We start from the raw sequence: 22,216 nt of genomic DNA, 5'->3' as shown, positions 1-22,216 counted from the left end.
GGGAAAGGCTTTATTTTGGGGATGTCTTTTATAGTCACATCCAGTTTCAAATGACACAGCCCATCAGTCAGTTCTGACTTCCTACCTGACTTGCACTGAGTCTGCAAGTTAACACATTAATCATTTGAGAAACAGTGGGCAAAAGAATATACCAGGGTTGAAAATATTTCTAAGCCAGAAGTTCCCCAGCTGCTGGGAGCCCCCCTAGCACTGCTCCCTCTCGAAGCCCTTCCCCTACACATGTTCCATTTCCCCTTTCGTCCTTTTCAGCAGAACACATGGAAACTCCAATATCCAAAAGATTCTCTATTTTAAACGTGAATCCCAGGGCATAAATGTTGCAAGATATCCTCATTTTACACATAGGTTGTTATACAAAAGTTGTTACAGTTCATATAGGAATAGCTTTCCTCATTGAAATAATTTGATAAATGGTAATCATGTTCTCAAGGCAGGCCATCCAAGACTATTTAACCACTAATGCCTTTTGAGATTTCGTGCTCGTGGTGCAATCTATTCACAAAATCGTCATTTGTAGCCTCTCAAGGAAAATGCACCCTTTGTATGCAGAGGACACGTCCCCTTCATTTCCAATGTCAGCAGCTGAGTTAGACAGACTGACATGAGATACACTTTACTGGCATCAGTGATATGTTAAGGGCCTTCCACTTAGCAAAATCATCTCCTTAGATATAAAACAAAAGAAACTATCTAAATGGAAATAGGTAAGTGATGAGTACATCTGTCTGTCTGTCTGCATTTCCATCTATATATACCAGGCATTGTCCTAAGTGCTCTGAGTAATTTAACTCATTGGAACATCACAAGCTGATGAACTGGTTCCTTTATTACCTGCATTTTAGAGATCAGGCACCAGAAATGTGGCTAGGTCATGAGATTTGCTCAAGGTCACGTTGTTCTGAGTCTGAAACTAACATTTGAGCCCACAGTCTGCCCCAGAGTCTGCGCTCTGACCATCATGATCTTTGATGTCTTGGAGACACAGCTCTGACCCAGTCTGTTCCAACGTGGGTGGGACGGACAGTTCCTACCCAGGCACCCCCGTGTGAGAATTATGATTGGGATGTTTATATGTTGAGTGTTCAAAAGCTGGAGTTCTCATTATTCATGACTACATAACCACGATTCCCTTCTCCTCTCCCAATCACTTGTTCTTTTTCACATTTCTTCTGGCCACAGGGAAAGAGTCCCAAGTCTACCTCTTGGTTTTAGATACAAATGGTTCTCAAAATTACCCAGGTTTTCATTACATAACCCACAGATTCCCCCGTCCCTGCAAAGAAGTTTTGTGAATATTATCCCTTTCTATCTCTCTTATCTGAGAAGCGTCAAGGGGTCTGGAAACCCCGGAAGTCATATGCATGTTTCTGAGAAAACGTTCAGTGACTTTCCCCTGATTATCAGAGTGATCTCTGGACCTTATCACCTAAAGTCTGCATGATCAATGTGATTCGATAAATCATCAACATGCTCGTGGTCATCAGAACTGAAGACAAGAAGGCATGGGGGCTACTTGATGGAGCGATTCCATTAAGTAGGGTGTCTCCACACAGAGTACTGTTAGCCAGCAGTGAGTGTCCACAGAACACTCTCGACTATTTTCCCAAATTATGTCTGTGGATTACTTGTGTTCCTCATGGTATTATACACATCCTACAATCCCCCAAACACATGCACACATACACAACTCTATAACTAAATTAACAGAAGGGGAATTTCTACCTGTGAATATATGATCAGCAGGAAGAAAATGGCATTTCCCTTACCTATATGTAGTCGCTGATCAGGCAGAAGTGGGCACTTTTCAAAATGCTGCTGTATGCATCAGCTGTGCAATCATTCATTTTAATTAAACCATTTCTTAAAAGGGTCCTTAGAAAAAATCACATAACGCCCAATGGAGTATTTGCCATAGATCAGGTCCATTGTGATAAACGGCGTGCTCACGTGCCCTCACTCCTTATCTAGTTTACAGGAGAACAGCATTCATCTATCAGCACAAAAAGCATGTAGGAGAGCAAACCAGGGCTGAAAAAATGAAGCTTTTATCATCTTTACATTATTTCTAGATGTTAAAGCGTTTTTTTATTTTTTTATTTTTTGTGTTTTGTTTTCAGTGTCTTTTCATTGCTACATTTTGTTTGTGTCTGTCTCCTCAGAAGGATTTTAGAAAAGCTAAACAGTATCATAAAACCTTACTTGATTCTTTCCTTCTGGCTTCACATGGCTCAAGAGTCTGCCTTGCATGTCACTGGGGGGGGGGGGGGGAGGTGAAGCCTGATTCCCACCCTCCCGAGAATCTGTTCCATGTGATTAGAGAACTATTCAGCTGCAGCCAGCAGCTGCCACCCAGGGCACCCCCAAACCTAGGCAGATTCCCCAGGGACTCACAGAGCCACAAAAGACCTGTCTTGGTGGAGCAGGTGAGAGCTACTCAGAAGCCTGGAGTGGGCACCGAGGGACATGTCTCCTCTCCCTCACTCAGGCAAGTATTTTAGAGTTCACACAAAGTTGGTTTCAGTTGTCTTAGCTGGCAGTATCAGGTTATGGGCAGGGAGAGTGGGCCACAAATGTTCCCTCGTTTTCTTCTTGTGGGTTAGAAAGTATCTTGCACAATGATATTCTATGTTTTGACATCTTTGTCCTTTTTCTCAAATGAAGCTGATTATAAACAGAACTGCTGTGATGAGAGGGACACTTGGAGCTGAAACCAACTCATTCCCTTCCCATGTATGCCCAGGCCTAAGGCATCTCCGGGGAACTTCGAACATCTGAGAAAGAAAAAGCTACCTGAGAAGAAAACCCATTATATAATTTTACAAGTAAAACTGTATTCTCAGAGACTACAATAGGACAGAAGTTTATAGGAAATATAGTAACCAAATGATTGTTTTCATTGAATCCACTTTGTTACACTTCTTTTACAGAAATAGGCTGAATCTCCCAAGGATCTAGAACCAAAAACCACACACATATAGTTTAAATGAGTAACCTTTAGATGGCAATTTTTCACTTAGTTCCTCAGTGACTCTACACTTGGCACTATTGCTAGAGCACATTGGTTAATACCAAGACCTTGTTCACTTTTATGTTACGTGCTGCTCTTGATTGGAATGCCTTCAACTACTTCTTCACTTAGTAAATGATGGCTTATCCTTCAAACCTAACATTGGGTTTCTTCTGGATAAGAGCTCCCCTTTATCTACTAGGCAGTCTGATGGTCAAGCGCCGTGCTTATGTGTAATTAATAACGATGAGGACAGTGGGATGAGGTTGTTGAAAATCCTAATTATCTTGCTACATGCGTGGTATTGTTAGGAAGCCTAAGCACAAAAAGCACCTAATCTTACATGAGAGCTAAAAGTATCACCCCAGTTTACAGATGGGATATCAAAGTGTAGACAAGTAATAAACCTCACCAGTGAAAGAAGAAGTGTAGAGCCAACATGTGAAACAAGCTTATCTTTCGAACTATGGTTCTCGCCACAATGATACACTGCTGTTACTACTTACGACAACTTAATAAGCGCGAGAGCAGCTATTTATTTATAGGTCCTTCTTGATTAAAAGGTGAGTTCCTAGAGAGTAGAAAACATGTATGACTATTTTGAAAGCTTAGCATAACGTTCATCACAGAATTAGTATTCAATCTAAGTATGTAATAACTGAATATTGGCTAAAGAGTGGCATCAAAAAGCCACAACTATGAAAAAGAAATACAGAGTAGAAAAAAAATCGCTTGTAATCACTAGAAATTAGCTCACTTGTCATTAAATGTGAAATGTTACCACTTTTGTTATGTGAATTCCTCTATTACTTTAATGTCGTTATTATAAGAAATGTTGAGTCCACATGCTATTAATAGATGGGTTCTCCTGCCACAGAGAGTTAAGAAAGCCATTATTAGCAATATCTACATTAAACACCTCTTCATTTTCATTACTGATTCATGTAATAAATAAATTATCATACAATCCTCTCTGATTCCTCTCTGAAAATTCTCTAAAGGACAGATTTCCTCATTTAATCCAAAGGACATCTTTAATTAAGGTCAAGCAACAAACTCACAGTCAAAGGCTGCCAGTACAGAAGAAGCAAGCATCCATAAGAATGGTGAATTTTTAAATAGTCTATAAGTATCCGTATTCTCAGTGTGGTCTCTGCTCCACTGATGCCAGGCTTAGCTATGTGACTTGCACTGGCCAAAGGGCTGTATACAAAGGGACAGACTTCCACTTCCAAGCAAAGACTTGAAAAGGCATGGCGAGTTTCTGGCAACACTGCCCTTCTGCTTCCCATCCTGAGCTCACACTCCAGGGAGTCATATCCCCCAACTCCTATGGTGAGAAGTCATTTGGAGAAGACTGAAAGGTAACGTCCTATAGCAGAGCCTTAGCTAGTATACAACCCCAGCCACCGATAAGCCTTGCAAAAGAGATGAGGCTTCTGAGTTATTTTTGCAATGCATTATCCCAATCAGGGATAAACAGTGAACAAAAACTTCTGAAGAAAAAATAAGGATTTAGAGCCCCAAAGAGACTGCAATGCTACAAATATTACAGTTGTCAAAGGAGAATATATAATAATTATGCATAAAAATATACACAAATAAGGATGCACTCATTAAAATGAACAAAGAGGTATAAGGTAAAATAGGGAAAACTGTGACGAATTAATGCCTGCAGAAAAGAAATATGTAGTTGTTATTTAAAAAAAAAGGTAGAAGTGTCAAACAGTGGATTAGACACAGCTGAGTAGAGAATTAGTGAACAAAGTTTTATCTGAGGACATTTACAGAAAGCAGCAGAAAACTAAAAGGACTTTGATTCTACAAAAGAAAAGTTAAAAGATGAATGTGTGTGAATGAGATGCCTGACATACATTTAAACAGAGTTCCAGAAAAAGAAAATAGAGAGGTTACGGAAAGAACAAATGTAAAGAGAAAACAGCTGTCACTTTTCTAGAACTGGTGAAAAGTATGAATCTACAAACCAGGAAGCATGATACACTCCAAGCAACATAACTTAAAAACAACAACAACAACAAACACAAAGAAAGAAAGATAAAAAGAAAGAGAGAGAGAGAGAGAGAGAGAGAGAGAGAGAGGAAGGAAGGAAGGAAGGAAGGAAGAAAGAAAGAAAGAAAGAAAGAAAGAAAGAAAGAAAGAAAGAAAGAAAGAAAGAAAGAAAGAAAGAAACCCCTAGATATACAGTGAAGGAACACAGTGACCAAAACAACAACAACAAAAACACTTAAGTGCAAGCACACCACCTACAAAGAAACAAATAGAATGACAACGGAATTCTTACAAACAAAAACAGAAGCTAGAAGATCATGAAGTAATATCTCCAAGGTTAAAAAAAAAACCCGAAAAAACAACAACCCATAATTGTTCACTGAAAATTGAGATCCAGTCTGTTTTCCAAGAATATAAAATAAATACTTTAATAGGTCCATAAAACTAAGCTTTTTACACACGGAGATATCGATTAATGGAATACTTACTTATTAGTGCACTTCAGAAAGTGGAAAAATGATATGAGAACAATCTAAGATGTAAGGACATGAATACACATGTAAATGGATGAACAAGCACTTAAATCAAAACAAATGCAATGAAAAATAATGTTGATTTATGCTCTGAAAAAGGTTTAAGATACTGCCTGGATATAGGTGCATATATTTATATCCTATAATAAGGAAACTATCAGTCCAATATTAATGTGCATGAATTAATATCAAAGTTAAATATTAATTCATGCACATATTCCTAACAAGTAAAGGGTAAAACAATTAGGAAAAATATAAAGTGAATTTAAAAACTAATAAATTTTTAAAGGCAAAAAAGACAACATACTGAATTTCAAAAAATTATATAGTATAAAAATTCTAATAATAGTAATGCTCGTAACTTGATGAAACTCTTCAATTAAAAGACATTCAGATCAGATGTTTTAAAAAATCTACCTATATGTTAATATTAAGATACAGACTTAAAGTAAAACAGCAAAGAGTTATTGATAGTAAAGTGATGGATAAAAAGTAGGCAAATATTTACCAAGAAACAGAAACAAAATACATCATTAACTATGACAATATTAGATAAAATTTAAGAGAGTAGACAATACAGGAAGTGCAGGTAATAGTAAAAGGTTCCTTACTTGAGACAACTAACACACACACACACACACACACACACACACACACACACACCTAGTAAGGTTAGAATTATCTACTTAGAAAACTGACTAACACATATTAACTACTGAAGAAACTTTAGTTACTATTATCAATATTTAAATGAGAAGTAATCCAAATATCAAAGAAGAGAGAATCCATAATATAAAGTTTTGCAGTATAGTGTGCATCAATGAGACAGAATAGAAAATCCAGAATTAGACCTTATTATAAAGAAAACTTAAGTATTTGATGAATGCAGTAGAACAAATTAGTGGAAGAGTACACATTGAAACAACAAAGATAATTTGTTTTGTTTTGTTTTTTTACTATAAAACCAGCAAAATGTAAAAACAAAACCAAAGAAGGTAATATTTCAAGTAAGCATATATTAAGGTAGTACTTTCACGCATATTTAATCTGGATAGAAAATCTGTACAAACTCTATACAAAGTAATTTTTGATATGCACCAGTGGTCTAGTCATTCGATAATGTTTACAATGTGAAAACATTCACATAATTTAAAAAGGGAAGTGTCTATTTTAATAGCAAAATGTGTAATTGAATTTATCTAAAATAGGACAATGTTTCAGTATATCTGTTTACTAGCATTTATTATGAAATTAACATATTTTCTAAGACTATCTAAGAAATATAAATCACTTATAATAACAAAATGAATCCAAAATGTGAAGCTGACCATAATGTGTGATGTAACCGTGAAATCCTAGACAGTTATATATATCCATGGATGTGACACAGACAGGCTGTGACATCTAACCCAAATAATGAAAGTGATTAATAACTTCTGAGTGGTGAAGTTCACATAGTTTTATTTTTCATTTTAAATTGTCTCCATTTCTTGTTTATGCAATAAGGAAAGAAACATTAAATAAGAAGATAATCTTATGTTTTTACGCACTAGATATATATTTGCATTAAGAGCAACTATGAAGATATTAGTAAGTAAAGCTTTAATGACTTTTACTACATATTTTTGTCTCAAATTGCAATTTCAACTACATATATATATACACACACACATACATACAAGCACGCGCACACACACACACACACAGAGGGTGCCAAAAATATACACACATATACACATTTTAAGAAAGGAAAAAAACTGTATTAAAATTGTCATACTCAATATATACCAATAACAAAAGATGAATGCAAGTCATGTGTATACATTTTTTTGGTACCCCAGATATTTAAATATCTATCTATCTGTCTTTCTGTCTGTCTGTCTGTCTATCTAAGTATATATATATATATATATATATATATATATATATATATATATATATATATAGTTTGAATCTTGAATGAACAACATTAGAAAGGAATTGTATTTTCAGAGGGTTGGTAGATTGCCATTTCATTGAAAATACCAGCTGCTTCTTTCTAGGGGAGGAGAATTCCCTACTTCATCAAAATCATGTCTAACCTCGTGACTTGTGGTACCCTCTCCTGGGGAAAGATTAGACCCTTCTTTATCACTCCTGCTATTGGTTTCAGAATGGATATTTGACTAGATTTGGTGAATGAAGGTGGGTAGAAATGTCAGATTTGGAGAGGAAACTACAAAAGCTATATATATGGATGTTGTAATATTCTGTTTTTGTCTCTGATCTTTTATTCAGTAACGGCTTAACATTCAGAATTGTATAGTTTTTCACAAGACAGGCATTTATACAATGAAAGGAAAGCATGCACAGTTGAAATTTAGTTAGTATACTTGAATCATACTCTGTTTTACTGGATAGTTTGCCCTAATCATGGGTATGCTAAGTCATTCTCAAAGCAAAAAGCATCTTGCAGCTCATTTTTTCCCCAATAAATAACAAATTATTTCTTAAGAATTTCAAGATGATTAAGGATCGCTCAGCGTTCCCCAGATCATCGGCACATCATCTGAAAATCACTGCAGCCATCTGTCCCCAATCATGAGACGTAAGAGCAGTTAGCAAACAGACACGGAACAGCCTGGGCTGTAACAAGAACCACGTCAACATAGTTTGAAAAGGACTTATGTCACTGACCTCAAAACCATTCTATTTTTATCTACAATACATCCTACATACTTTTTATATCTATTAATGTGGGCTAAGTGGGGTTGTCACGACACACAACCCCCCCAGTCTCCGTGACGTGCAGTAACAAAGGTTAGTTCTCCTTCTGATCTCCAAAATGAGCCTCTGCAGTCAGGTCTGTATTACTTGGGGCCTCAAGAGAGTAGATTTGTGCCCCTTTTGAACACTGTGGGGTCATGTGGGGAAGGGAAAAGGATGAGTTGCTAAACCAAGAGCTGGCTTTTGTAATTTCCTCTCCAAATCTGACATTTAATATTTCTGCACACCTTCATTCACCAAATCTAATCAAATTACCATTCTCAAACCACCAGCAGCAGCGATAAAGAAGGGTCTAATCTTTCCCCAGGAGAGGCACCACAAGTCACGAGGTTAGGTATGATCTTGACGATGTAGGGAATTCTCCTCCCCTAGAAAGAAGCAGCCAATATTTTGAATGAAATGGCAATCTACCAACCTTCTGAAAAAATGTTTTCTAATATTGTGCATTTAAGATTCAAATGATACTTATTTAAGCCTCACTTATGCTCTTGGAAATGTACACAATACTGGAGGCTAAAATTTTAACAAGACAGGTAAGTCTCTGTTCCCACAGAGCTCACAGTCAGTCATCAGAAAAACACATGTGGCTATAACACACCATTAGGTCGTATTCAGAGTCACGACATAGAGCACTCGTTGGCACATGTTTTCTTCAAGGGCCCAGTAGTAAATATTTTAGGTTTTTCACCATTTGGTCTCCGTTGCAACTATTCTATTCTGATATTGTAGTGTAAAAGCAGTCATACATAAACAAATAGCATAGCTGTGTTCTGATGAGAGTATATTTACTAAAATGGCCCAGGGGACATGGAGGGAGGCACTCAGGGCCTTACCATATCAGCCATATCCACTGACAGCTTCCTGGTCTCCAGTTTTTGGCTTTGAGACACCTCAGAAGAATCCCTAGGGTTTCTTTAAGCACAGTTTGAAACCACCTGGTAGGAGAGAGAAGGGCACTGACTAGAAGTAAAGACATTGAAGTTCTTGACCAAACTTTACCACTGATTTGCTGTGTGACTTAGCAGCTTTCATCTTCTACTAGCCTCAGGGATTGAACTGTATCATCCCCCAATTTATGTGGTACGAGGTCAGACAATTAAGGTCGCAAACTCATCCTAGAAAAGATGCTACATACCTCATTGCTGAATATCACTACGGTCACTTTCAAAGTACTCCCCTTGGGAAGCTATGCACTGATGCCAGTGCCTAGTCCACCCTTCAAAGCAATTTTGGAACTCTTTTTCTGGAATGGCTATCAGAGCTGTTGTCATATTACTCTTGATGTCCTGAATATCATCCAAATGTCTTCCTTTCAATATTTCCTTCATCTTCAGGTAAAGAAAGAAGTCATTGGGGCCCAGATCAGGTGAGTAGGGAGAGTGTTCCAATACAGTTATTTGTTTACTGGCTAAAAACTCCCTCACAGACAGTGCCATGTGAGCTGGTGCATTGTCATGATGCAAGAGCCATGAATTGTCGGTGAAAAGTTCAGTTTGTCTAACTTTTACACGCAGCCTTTTCAGCACTTCCAAATAGTAAACTTGGTGAACTGTTTGTCCAGTTGGTACAAATTAATAATGATTAATCCCTTTGATATCAAAAAAGCTCTGCAGCATTGTTGCAGTAAGTTCACAAACTTCATTGTCAGACCTCATATATATGCTTCATAAATTTTCAATTCAAAACCATTTATGCCTATGCATTGATGCAGATCAGCTGAGAGTTAGAACTAGCTAATCCTGGATTTCATTTGGATTTGTGTTTTAAATCTTAGACGGTAAGAGTCATTTTAACCTAATTCAGGACAGGTGAAATCTTATCATATAATAATAATAATAACAACAACAATAATAACAATTGCATTGTTGTTATAATAATTATTATTATAACTAAATGCAAACACTTAGGATGTATTTTATTTAAACCTTTCCACAAGCCTGAAGAACGGCACAATTCTTATTTTCATTACATAAATGAGGAAATTAAAGCTCAGAGCTGTTCATTGATTTTCCAAAATTAGTTATAGACATGGCTGGGATTTGAATCCAGGCTTATTTGTCTCTATATCTGTTACGCTTAGCCAATACTTTGATCTCAAGAATGGTCAAGAATAGTAACCTTCCCTAAGAAAAAAATGTTTGCCTTAAATTTCACAGTAAGCTTTAAGAATCTATTAGAAATAGCGCATAGAAAACCTAAAATGTCAGTGCAATTATATACTTTAGGTATTTCTATAAAAATAGTTGGGATATTTTATAGAAGGCCCTTAGAAAATCTGAATTCTAATTCTAATTTCACCACTGATTATCTGTATCATTTTAGATAAATCACTTAACTTCAGTGTATCTCAATTCCTGATTTATGAAGTAAATATGTTTTTCTGGGATATCTCCAAAGACCTTTTTATCTTTCAAATGATAAGATGTCTACCAACGTTTATTGGTTAATGTATATTAAGAATGAGAAAAAAATACCCATGAAATGTCATTGCTTATTATCTAATTTAACATTGATTTTTAAATAGTTTATATAAAATTCTTCTTAAAAAATATAACTTCTCAGGTACTGAAATGCATAATTAAAGATGAATCTACATGAAATATTAAATTGTACTAGTTATAAAAAGCAATAAAAACATTTACGATCTAACATCCTAAAACTATTATTCCCAACATAACATGTTTTACTTTGTAGCTACTGACAAGTAAATTTCCATTTTAGCATGTGTTGCATAGGTTGAATGAATTTTAATGTAATTATTTTATTATACTGTATGCTGTGACCCACGCGGCCAGGACAGCTAGGCCTGAGGGGGAAGTGTGGGGGATTAAGAAAGACACACACAGGAAAGCTGGGATCAGGAAGTCCACTGTCCATGGATGGAGGAGCAGTGAATCAGTTTTTATTTCTCACACAGTTTATATACAGTCTTAGAACAATTGCCTATACAAGCTAGTATTAGTAGAGCAAGCAAGTATTAAAAGAACACACTGTTCTGGGAATATGCAAGTTTGTATGTCTGTGGCTGTAATTGTGTTGTCTTGTTCTTTTTGGGGGAAGATGCTAAGGTGAGGCCTCCCTTGAATGACCTTGCAGGCTGCAAAGTCCTTATCAGCCTATATCCTGCTCTCCGCATCTCCCCCTTCTCTTTTAGGTTTAAGCTGCGGTCTATGAATCTCGTATATCATATCAGAAAATTGATTGAAAACAATCACCTTTGCCTGTGGAAAGTGTCATGATGTAATAGTAAATGTTACATATACCTCTCAAGGAGACGAAAACTTTAATGTTGAAACTTAATGGAGAACTGATGTTATCACATCAAGAATTACTCACATCATAGAATATAGCCATAGAGGCAGAAGCTCTCCTAACCGGGGGGAAGGTGGGATCTATATCCACCTCTCTTTACCCCGTGAGTATTTAGATGGCCCCTATTCAGCTGTGCCTGTCTTAGGTTATTCCTTCCTTGAGGAATCTTACCTGTCATTGACTAACCAGCCATCTTTTTGCGGCCAAACAGGGAGACAAGGTGTAAGCACAATGGTGAAGTAAAGTCCCCGAAAGGATCAGTCTCACAGACTCTTTTTTTCTTATTAGGAGGGCTAGGCACGAGACTCTCTGTACTGAGTATTTTAAGGTTTTATGCCCTGCAGCTGTATTTATGTTATCTCGTTCTTTCTGGGGGAAGATGCTGAGGCAAAGCCTCCCTGGATGACCTTGAAGGCTGCAACGACCTTGTCAGCTACCTCCTGTTCTCCACAACTGTATAGGCTTTAATCTGAAGAATTTCAGAAGGAACACCCTGAAAACCACTAAACTGAAATGTCTTTCAATTAAACAGATACCATCTTTTGAAAATGTGGACCCATCCATTCATTTTCTTTCCAAATGGGGCTGCATAGAACTTTGGCTTCCATGATGGTGAGTTGAGCATTGTCCTAAGGTATCTGGACTTTTAGTTCAGCCAGAGTTCCTCAAGCAGGATAACAAATTTCATCCTGGGGAATGAGTTGAAATACTAAATTTTAGGTTCCTAATATTCGGCCTTGTTCATTTTAATGTGATTTTAACAGGTTTCACAAAATGTTCTAATATAAACTTAATAAAATGAAATATGTAAAAAAAATAGCTGCTAAGCAGCCTGACATGGATTATGAGTGTATCATTCTCTAGATTAGCTGTGGATAATTTTATTTAGAGAAAAAGAAAAGTCAACTCTCCCAGCACATGGAGGTGCTGCACTGGCTACAAGAGAAAGTTTTCCCAAGTCAAATTCTAAACATTTTTTCAATTCAGCCTTCCAAGGCCTCCAGCAATTCTCAGGTCATATAGTTCCCTTTCTTTGTGTTTTCCACAGGTTTTGTGTTATCAAGATTTAAAGGACCACACCTGTAGTTTATCCCCAATTCTTACAGAAAAGGGCATTTCCTCTACCTCCCAAATGCTACCTGCATTCCTCCATCATTAGAGACAGCCTCCTACTCCATGGACTCTAAAAATAGGCAAAGGTTACATACAGGGTTTGGGAGCTATTCCCAAACACCTTCTTCTCAGTCCATTAAGAGTATGTGGAGATGATACAACACTAAACCCAGATAGAGGGAAAACATCAATGTTACATGTTTTAGGCTTTGTCCTACACTCACAAGTTGACATTGGATGAGACGACATTACCTGGATCTCTAAATGTCTATCTGCAAACAGGAAGAATCCAGACATACTTTAGACACATAATATAATCCCTGGGTATCTGAAACCAAATGTTGAAATTGGCTCTTTTGTCCCAGTTAAACTGCTGAATGGACACTGTGTAAACACAAAGGAAGCGATAGAGTGGAATCGTACTGTAGACTGAAAACTTGTCTCCGATGGCAGAATGACAGCTGGAGAAGTTTAGATAAGGAAAAATGAAATGTCAGAATGCTTGTCAGAGAGGTTTATAGTCTGCTGGCAGAAGCTTCTGTTGAAGCTGTGGGAAACCCTACCTTAATCCAATTGTTGAAAAGTACTGGTTGAAAAAAACAAACAAAAAAAACCCCACATAATTTACTTCCTACTATAATGTAGAAAATGTTCATATTTAAAATGATAAGACAACACAAACTTGTTACGTTACGTATGTTCAGTTTTTCCAGTTTAGAAATTTAGAGAAGGGAACTAGCTACACAATAGTCACAGCAAATGGCAATTTATGAAATGTGTGCACATCTATTTTAATAGCGGGAGAGAATCACAGTCAAAAACGTAAAGCCCACACATCTACCTGTGCTGTGAAAATACTGCAATGCCACTTTTTTGAGGCTTTCAAAGACAGATATGGATGGATGCTACTACACTGCCACCTGGTGATCAGGCAGGTAAGAGGGAATTGAATAAAAAAAAATGCCTGACAGAGATGTCAGGGTCTGAGTATTTAATATGCTGAGTTTCTCTAATGTATCCAAATTTGCTAAAAACATGAAGCTGTTTCTCGTCTCATTATACTTTATTTAAGAGCATGTTCCTGATAACTTTTAAATTGATTTCTATTAAATGTGTATGTTGATTTTACATCTACTTGCAGCTAAATCCTTTATTATTATTATTATTATTATTATTATTATTATTATTATTATTTTCATGAGCAAACTCTTTTCAGAGAAGAGTGACGTATTCCCGGAAACGGGAAAGAAAGAATGATATGACCTAAATTTCTTCTATTTCAAATGGTGCATTTGATGTTCGCAATCTCAGCTTGCACTGTCAAACTACTCATTCAATTCAGAGTTACTCATTGATTTTATGGTACTGCCTTTTCCTTTGAAAAATGAGTTGGCCTAGAAAAGAATGGCTTCAGCAATTTGGTGTCAAAGACAACAAATGCAAAAACGTGGAGGGAACAAAAGATGGGAGCGTTTCCATGAAGTTACAAGTTTCTTTTTTTATGGTATCTTTTTTTAAACTGCCGAGAACTGTAAACAACTTTAATAAGCAAATATAAGTGTTGAGACAACAAAATGGTGGGACAACTCATTTTTATTTATTTATTTTTTTTTTGGACACACGTGTTTGATTTATCTCATCGCAGGTATGGAGATGGAATTTAATAAAAGTGTCTATGGTCACACTTAAGGAACTGAAAAAGAAGTGGGAAAGAATGAGGGATGGAGCAAACCATGGGAGAGCCCACGTGGCAAGGCCACGAGCAGAGAATCAGCTCCACCTCCACAGAGCTAATACCATCAGAAATCCAAGAACTGCAAAGTGGGAAGAGTTCTTGTCAGTGTTTTTATATACAGAGCATTTCCCTAGTGATCGTGACAAAGTATGAGAAAATAGGTAAACACTGATGTGATTTCCAGGTGATTTGGGCCACTGTCTTTTCAGATCACAATTCAAGTGGTCACACCAGCCAAGGTTTTTTCTAAGAGAGAAATTAATCTTTCACTTACAAACACCATCATGTATGCATGGTCACAGAAAGCTCACACTGCTGGTGAGGTTCTGTACAGTTGTAAATGCAGGCAAGTCGAGTGGGTTGTCTGATCCATACACCATCAGTAGCTTGACCGTATTCATAAGAGGACAAACATGTACTTTTGGTGACTACACAGGGTAAGATCTTGCCATCACGTCTATGTAGCCAAAAAGACAATAGAATGTGGGGTTGTAAATAGTGAAAACAGCCCTGGGACAGGGTGGGGAGGGGAGGTGTGATAGTTCCAGTACTGTACTCACGCCCTAAAAATATATGTATTTTCCTGTTAGCCCAATTTTTATCCACTCATGTTATTTTTATTCCTCAGGTCTTCGCATTTTAGTGTATTAACTTATTGACCCGATCAGTCTAAGAGACAAAATTGAAAAGCTAACATATTTAAGCAGAGATTTGTTCACTATACTTTTGGAAGGAAAAAAGGGACCGTGGTATGAAAAAGCCCAAGGGAAGAGTATTGGATGAGATATTTAGAAATAGAATCTCTTTCTTATAATGGACAATCACAAAATGCTGTGGGCAGTTGTATTCATTGCTCTTTTGAAGGACTATGAGAGACGGGCTGTTCCTTTTCTCCTGGAAATGGGGCCTGCCTGCTCCTAGAGTTTCTCATCCAAGAGTGAAATTTCAGCTGAACTACTTTAGAAGCACAAAATGAGCGACAAGGAGGTTAGAAAGGACGTTCAGAGAACTCTGCGATGTGCACCTGTGCCTTATAACCAGCCAGTAAGTGTTCAGGAGATACCGGGCACTACTAAATATTGATGTGACTGAAATTTCTGAAAGGGCCATCTGAAAAAGCAGAGTTTTTCAGTTTGGAAATATGAAGGCTAGAAGAGTATGATTTATTTCTACCAAACCACAAAGAGTTGGATGTGTTCAGTAAATTTTAGAATCTCCTGTAAGCATGATGTTTATAGCATACAAAGCACCTAAATATTCTTCATCTTATATCCTTTTCTCAACGATTCTGAAAGATATACGAGTATAGTATTCTCATCGTAGATTTGAGGAAGCAGGATCCTGGGAGATGGCAAATTAAAATCAGTTGTTTTCAAACACACTGCAACTGTCAGAGTAGTGATTCTTTTCAGACAAATATAAGAAGCTGTGCTTTGTAAACCATACTTTGAACTTATTAGTCTGAGGAATTATTTAGGTATGAAAAATAATTAATTTAACAAGGTTGTGCAGATAATAGAGCTCTATGATAGAGTTACTAGAATTGTTTAGTCAAAATCGCCATTTTGAGATTTACAATATGGAGGGCAGATCCCCACATTAAAACATATGTCTCTTGATAACACTGTTAGGACACATAGCTTTTACTTTTTATTTCTAAGTCATGAAAAATCCCTAATGCATTATTACCTTTTCAATAAAAATAATAGGATTCTAATGAGAGCCATAACCATAATAAAGATACTTTTTAGAACATCCTTACTCAACAAACATTTAACATATTTTGAGGGAGTTAAAGTGTAATGTTGACTCCTGTAACAACAACATTACACATAGTTACATAAAGAGTTACCACTTAGCGTCCTTTCAAGTTACCATATAGTGTACTTTCATTTCAGCATAAAGGGCTCTTTGTAGCATTTCATGTTGGGCAGGTCTACTAGAGATACAATGAAAGTGGGAACATTACTACCAACCTTACAGAAATAAAAAGGATTAAAAGAGAATCCAATGAATAATTATTGGCCAACAAATCAATAATCTAGATGAAATGAAAATATTTCTAGAAACATAAAATCACCTAAACTTATTCAAGAAAAAATAGAAAATCTCAACAGACTTATAACAAATAAAGAAATTAAATCAAAAACTTCCCAACAACAACAAAAAGTCCAGGAACACATGGCTTCACCAGTGAAATAAACCAAATATTTAAAGAAGAATTGTCACCAATCCTTCTCAAACTCTTCCAAAAAAAAAAAAATTGGGGAAGATTTTCTAACCAATTCTTTGAGACCAGCAATATCCTGAGGCCACACGACCATTTAGTGAGAAAAAAAATAGTGTGTTCAGCCTACGATGTTGCGACTAGATGGCCGTATGGGAAAAAAAAAAAGAAAATAATGAAAATTTGGATGTATACCTCTCACCATATTAAAAAAGTTAACTCAAATGGATCAGTGACTTAAATATAAGAGCTAAAACCCTAACATTCTTAGAAGAGAACATAGGGGTAAATCTTCATGCCCTTGTGTTAAGTAATGGGTTCTTAAGATATTTTTAGACTCCAAAAGTGCAAACCAAAGACAACAAATAAATTGGACTTCATGAAAATTAACAATAACAATAATAATAATAATAATAATAACAATAATTTTAAAGAACATTATCAAGAAAGACGAAAGACAATTACAAAGTGGGAGAAAATATACGGAAATCATATAGCTGAAAAAAGTTTAGTATTCAGAATACATAAAGAACTCTTACTATCCAGCAATTAAAGACAGAAGGGCAACCCAATTAAAAAATGGGCAAAGGTCTTGAAAAGATATTTCTCCAAGAAAGATACACAAATGGCTGACAAGAACATTAAAGAGTGTTCAACATCATTAGTCATTAGAGAGATACAAATCAAAACCAGAAGCAGGTATTATTGTACATACGCTAGAATGACTATAGTACAAAAGGAAAGAAAAAAAGGAAGCAAGTGTTGGCAAGGGAAACGAGAATGCTCGTACATTGCTCATGGGGATGCAAAAAGGTTCAGTCGCTGTGGAAACAGGTTGTTGGTTCTTCCAAAAGTTAAGCATGACAAAATGATCCCACACTTTCACTTTAAGATACATTGTATACCCAAAGAATTAAAACTGGACATTCAAATAAGTACATGCCCATGTATATTTGTAGCAGCACTGTTCACAAAAGTCAAAAGGTGGAAATAGCCCCAATGTCCAGCAACAGATGAATGGATGAACAAATTGTGATTGGACACGTATGAGTATTATTCAGCCATAAAAATAAAGCAGTGATCCATGCTGCAATGTGAATAAAGCTCAAAAACATTTTGCTAACCGAAAGAAACCAGACACAAAGCCTCACAGATTGTATAATTCCATTTACAAGAAATTTCCAAAATAGATAAATCCATATAGATAGAATGCAGATTGGTGGTTGCCAGGGGATGGTGAACAGACTGAGAGAGAGAATTGGGAACAGAGTGCCCAGTGGGTAAGGGGTTATACTTTGAAGGGACGGAGATAGCTAATTAAAAACAACATGATTTGCCTCTATACAGAAGCAAGATAACTCTGAGAAGAGTTAGAAGGCCACAGCCCCATTCTTCAGTAAACTAAAAGAGAATTACGTGATGTGGTTGGCTCTTTTGAGCAGTCTTCTCAGTAGAGAAATACAGCTTGGCAACTCAATGATTAATTCTCCACCTTCTGGTCATTTGTCCACACTGCAATGGGCCAACTATATTTACCATATTATGTATTTTTAATGCTTTGTTAGGATCATGTATATGTGATCTAAATGTGAGATACTTATTTAAAGGAGTTTACAATTGGAAAGATCCTAATACAGATGAGAAACAATCAAAAAAGAAGTTACAAAGATTCTTAAATCCAGGTAGAAATTGAAAAGACTATAATGAGAGAATATAATATAGTTACATTTACTTTCAATTATTCTTCACTTTTGGTATTACCATTCCTCTATCTTTAAAAGTGATTTCCAATGCTTTACCACTATAGGCAGTATCTACCACTTAAGGGGCTTTTTCTCACTGTGAAACCCCAGGTGTCCTATGCCTTCCTACCATTAAATGACAATCATGGAGCAGATAGCTTAGCGAGAATGGTAATAAGACATGTGACACACAGTAAATTGTCACATTCTAAAGATCATTAAAAGAATGACGATTCCCATAGAGTCATATTAATAAGTAAAAGCTAGACCTGAATGCAAGAAGATACCAAAATGAGTATTCTCATGGTAGAATTCAGCATTTCACCATCACAATGTACTTTAATTCACATATCAATCATGACATTTAAAAATCATACTCAACCAGCAAAGGGATTACTGAGGGTGGTAGCTATAAGAAACAAAAAAGAACTACTTCCTGTGTAACAACTAAAAATAGCACTCTGTTTATAAGCTACTTAAAAATATCAAAAACTTCAGTCACATTTTATTTTTTTACAATCTTTTTTACCTTCATAATTTTTTACATAATCACATGCTGCAAAATATAGGTACTTGTACTTAAATTGTCTATTTGAGGTTTTTGAAGATTGTATATAAATGAAAGTTCTAGGCTTTTCTCTCAAAGGGTTTTATATTAATTTTACAATTAAAAAAAAGAAGCACAGGAAAAGATGTTCCACATTTCATGTCATCAGGGAATGGAAATGAGAAACCACTACACACCCAACAGAAAGTCCAAAATCCAGACCACTGACCACCCCAGATGCTGGTAAGAATGGGGAGCAACAGGAATGCTGCTTCATTGCTGATGGGAATGCAAATAGTGCAGCCACTTTGGAAAGTGAAGGGGTAAATCCCAGAAAGAAGAAAGTCAGAGAAGGGGAAGCTCCAAAATCTATGTATGAATTTCTTCAACATCTTTGGATGACACAGAACTGTGCACATGTAAGAAACAATCCAAGGTAGCCAGTGAAAAGCAACAGGTGTTTGAAAGATGAGAGAGGTTTCAGCTAATAAAGATGATAGTGGGTTCAGAGTTAAGCCGATAGAATTGCCATCTAAAGAGAAAAATCCTTGTTCTTCAGGAGAAAGCATTAGCTAGCAGAATCCACATCATCAGTGCTACTACCTTGAAGCTCATGGGCAACGTGTGACCTTGTTTACTTTTTGCCACAGTAGGTCAAACTCTGCACTTAAAAGGTTGAATTGGCATTTGAAAAAAAAAAAAAAAATTCTATCTCAGGTATTTCTGGAAAAATATGTTGTCCTGTGTTAGCAATTGGTGATATCTTACTCAGAATACTCTGCTGATTTGATGAACTTGTTTGGTAATAGTGGCCAATTATGAAGGCTTCTTAAGTTGCAACCTAACTAGAATATGGTTGCTCATATGCATATCTAGCAGAGGGAAACATCTCATCATTTAGGGTCAGTCCTTTATCTCAACTTCACAAGAACATTTAAACAGAAACTCATGCACTTAGCTCTTTTATATCTATATTTTGACCAATTTAATCCCAGGATAGTGAAAAAATACTGTAGCTTTTATGATACACAGAAGCAAGTTCTTTTAACTTACATTTTCTTTTTTTAATCGCTATTTAATAAGATCTGTATCTTAGTATTTGTTACAGTTTGTAGAGGGAGGTGTTAAATCTGTAACTCTAAGTGTGGATTTATCTATTTCTTCCTTTGGCTCTAATAGTCTTTCCTTCATGTTTTTTGAAACTGTGTTGTTTGGTATGTACCCATTTAGAGCCATTTCATCATCCCGATGGATTGATTCTTTTATGATTATATAATGGTCCTCTTTGACTCTGGTCATTTTCTTTGCTATGAAATTCAGCTCATCAAATATCAATTTTTTTATTAATATTTTCATGGTTTAACTTTGTCATACTTTTATTTTGAACTATATGATGTCATTGAATTTGAAGTGACTTTTTTGTAAGCAGCATATAGCAGGGTCATTTTTTTTTTCTTTTATCAAGCGCAAATTTTTGTCTTTTATTTGGTGTATTTAGACCTTTAATATTTAGGATAAGTAGTGGTACATTTGTGATTAAGTCTACCATTTTATCATTTGTTTTCAATTTGTTTCCTTTGATTCTTGTCTCTCTTTTAGTCTTCTCTTTCTACCCGGGGGTATTTCATAGGATTACGTCTAGATTTATATACAGTGTTTTGGGGTATATCTCTTTGTATAGCATTTTTAGTGGTTGTTCTGGGTATTACAATATACATATTTGACTTAAACAGTCAACATTTTACCATTTTGAATTAATTATGAAAAACTCACTTCCACTTAATCTTTTTACATTCCCAATATTCAAATACCATTTTCTTGAGTATCAGATAGTAGTCTACATCTTTGGAGACTATAATGATTATATTTTTTTCCTTTGTGGCTACAGTATTATACAGCTGTCAGGAATGCAGTTTCAATATCTGGCATTGTTAGCACTCCAAAATTTACCAGCTGTCAGCTTTGGAAAATTTGCTTCATTTCCCTAGGTATTTCATAGCATCATTCCTTTAAATCTATTAGGTAATTCATAGAAGGTGCTTAACACAATACCTGGAAGTACTCAATAAACATTAACTTTATTATTTGAAATATCTTTAATCAAAAATTTCTACTTTTTTTGAGGAATTTTTGTCTCTATTCCTTTTTGCAAACATGATTAAACGAGGGCCTAAAATATCCCATTTAATTAGAATTCAGTTTAGTTTGTTTCTGATTAATAAAGGTTTTATAAGAAATGATCTGCATTAATCAACATTATATGCACAATCTAATTATGTCGCTCTATTAATTCAAAGTGATTCATGACCTATTCCTACAGCTTCATTGCTTATGCTGATTATCATCTTACATATTAGTAAAAACTATGACTGTTTCTAAGTTTTATCTTCAATTAAGTGTGCCATAAGGTAAATATTCAGACAATTTGCATTGAATGCAAAATGATAGCTGCTTGAAAAAATAGTTCAATAACTGTGTTTTGAGAGAAATCATTGATCTCATTTGTCCCATTGGTGAAGTCTGCAATATACAATGAAATATCTATTAAACAAATAGATACTTATCAATCATCTATCACAGTCATCAGTTTATTAGGCATGCCAGCACTGGTTATGGTTCATACTTCAAATAGTCTAGTTAATAAGATGAATTCTGAACACTTGACAATCTAAAATTCTCTGCAATTAAGGTTTGCAATGTATGGTTGGTTTCCAGAAAACAAATGAACAAGAAGTGAGATGATTTTTGGAGCTTCACTGTAATGTGTAAACCTAGTCATCAGTTCATTAATTTTTGGTGGGGTCTTAAGTACCATTGAGTGAGGGGCGGGGAGCATGCTGTCTGGCAATTGACAAACTGAAAGGTAAGACTAATATGTGACAATGAAGGGGCTTGTTGAAGCAAATTCCATTGTTAATCGATGAAGATAAAAAATACACACACACACACACACACACACACACAATGAATTCTCTTTATTCTGTTAGATATTTTAGCCAGTGAGATGCTTGTAAACATTTGATCCTGCAAACTAAGAAGTGCTTATATGATATGACTTACAAAGTTTCTATGCTCTTCAACCAACAATTTACCCAACTGCACTCTGAGCCTTGCTACAGGACATGTGAAGAACTATTTAAAAAGAAAAACGTGTAACCAAATAAGTCATACAGAATTTTCTAGAATCTAAATTTATTTGGTGT

This window comes from Rhinolophus sinicus, linkage group LG09, assembly GCF_036562045.2.
Source record: "Rhinolophus sinicus isolate RSC01 linkage group LG09, ASM3656204v1, whole genome shotgun sequence".
Lineage (NCBI taxonomy): Eukaryota > Metazoa > Chordata > Mammalia > Chiroptera > Rhinolophidae > Rhinolophus > Rhinolophus sinicus.
Note: the sequence above shows the minus strand (reverse complement) of the source record.